The sequence below is a fragment of the Lutra lutra genome, chromosome 5 (genome assembly GCF_902655055.1).
Source record: "Lutra lutra chromosome 5, mLutLut1.2, whole genome shotgun sequence".
Classification (NCBI taxonomy): Eukaryota; Metazoa; Chordata; class Mammalia; order Carnivora; family Mustelidae; genus Lutra; species Lutra lutra.
In genome coordinates, this window is record NC_062282.1 from 126,450,401 (window position 1) to 126,452,832 (window position 2,432).

General features: G+C 39.2%; 1 pseudogene; it reads right to left on the reverse strand.

Annotated features, from left to right (window-relative positions):
- Nucleotides 1–908: 908 nt before the first annotated feature.
- Nucleotides 909–2,220, reverse strand: LOC125101200 (elongation factor 1-alpha 1-like; annotated as a pseudogene).
- Nucleotides 2,221–2,432: the final 212 nt, after the last annotated feature.

The window sequence follows — 2,432 nt, forward strand, 5'->3', positions numbered from 1 at the left end:
CATTTTTTAAGCTTGAAAAAAATTTAAAAATAATTTCAATATATATTTTAATTCAATATATCCAAAATATAATCATTTTGATATTTAATAAATATTTAATAAAAAACAAATGGAAATAAATATTTTCAATATTTAATAAATAAATAAATAAATAAAAATAAATGAACATTTAATAAATAAAATGAATAAATAAATAATAATAAATAAAAAATCACTTCAATATTTTATATCCTTCATTTTTCATGCTAATTCTAAAATTGGTTGCATACTTGGAACCTTTGGTGTATCTCACTTCAGATTAGACTCATTTCAAGTGCCAATAGCCACATACGGCTAGTGGCTCCCATACTGGACAAGTTGAAATGGGTCAATTCATTATGCATTTTACAGCTTATGAATAGTCTCTACAAATTTTAAGGTATAGAAGGTGCCACTATTGCCTCAAAAATAAATTGCCTTCTAGTACATGCCTGTTATAAGATACAGAATTATTAAGGCACATCTAACTTGATTATACCTAAGGGAAATGGGTATAAGTCAGCTGAGAGATCAACAACGTATATGTAGGCATAAACCAACAGTACAAAATTGCCTACCACTTGGTACCATCCTTAGAATCACACTTTCAGCCATAGCTTTTTTTTTTTCCTCTCTCATTAAACTTTTGTTTTAATGGATCTCAAATTCGTTGACAGATTTTTGGTCAAGTTAGTTCCATTAAAAAGTAGATTTTAAAAACTAAGAACTTAAAACTTCCACACATACTCACAAAAACAAATAGTCCACAAAACATTCTCCTTCCCTTCTGAAGGTTTTATAATGCACTGTTACCACTAACCAGTCTTTTACTCTTAAACTTAAATGGCCAACTGACATAAACAGTTCTGAGACCATTCTTCCACCACTGATTAAGACCGAGTGCCAGGTATTAGGGAGAATATTCCTTTAGCCTTCTGAGCTTTCTGGGCCAACTTGGTGACCTTGCCAGCTCCAGCTGCCTTCTTGTCCCCTGCTTTGATGACACCCACAGCACCCACAGTCTGTCTCATATCACAAACAATAGAACAGCCCAGAGGAGAATAGTCAGAGAAGCTCTCAAAACACTAGGCTTGCCAGGAACCATGGCAGCATCATCAGATTTCAAGAACTTGGAACCATCTTCCAGCTTTTTTCCAGAACAACAATCTATCTTCTCCTTCAGTTCAGCAAACTTGCAAGCAATATGAGCTATGTGACCATCCAGCATAGGTACATACCCAGCACTGGTCTGGCTTGGATGGTTCAGAATAACTACCTGAGCCATGAAGGTAGATACTTCCATTGGTGGGTACTGGTACTTCCATTTTTGCTGCCACCAACCACATTGCCATGACAAACATCTTTGACAGATACATTCTTGACATTGAAGCCTATGCTGTCCCCAGAAAGAGCCTCACTCAAAGTTTCATGGTGCATTTCAACAGACTTTACTTCAGTTGTAACATTGACTGGAGCAAAGGTGACCACCATTCCAGGTTTAAGAACAGCAGTCTCCACTCATCCCAGAGGGACAGTACCAATACCACCAATTTTGTAGGTGTCCTGGATGGGTAGATACAAGGGATTATCAGTTGGACAAGTTGGTGTCCAAGTGCAATACAGAGCTTCAAGCTGTGTGGTTCCACTGGCATTCCCATCTTTACAGTTGACCTTCCATCCCCCAAATCAAGGCATGTTAGCACTCCCGGCTCTAGCATGTTGTCACCATTCCAACCAGAAATTGGCACAAATGCTACTGTGTCGGGGTTGTAGCCAATTTTCTTAATGTAGGTGCTGACTTCCTGAATAATTTCCTTGTCTCTCTTCTGGCTGTAGGGTGACTCAGTAGAATATGTTTTTTTAATATCAGCAATTAGTTGTTTTATACCCAATGTATAAGCCAGAAGGGCATGCTCATTGGTCTGCCCATTCTTGGAGACACCAGCTTCAAATTCGTCAACACCAGCAGCCACAATCAGGACAGCAAAGTCAGCCTGAGATGTGCCTGTCATCATGTTTTTGATAGAGTCTCTATGTCCTGGGCCATGAATGATGGTCACATAATACTTGCTGGTCTCGAATTTCTATAGGGAGATATCAATGGTGATACCATGTTCACATTGAGTTTCAGTTTATCCAAGACCCAGGAAAACTTAGTGGAAACTTTTCCCTCTCAGCAGCCTCCTTCTCAGATTTTTCCATAGTTCTTTTTTTTTTCTTTTTAAGATTTTATTTATTTATTTGTCAGAGAGAGAGAGAGAGAACACAAGCAGGCAGAGCAGCAGACAGAGGCAGAGAGAGAAGCAGGCTCCCCACTGAGCAAGGAGCCCGATGCGGGACTCGATCCCAGGACGCTGGGATCATGACCTGAGCTGAAGGCAGCGGCTTAACCAACTGAGCCACCCAGGCGTCCC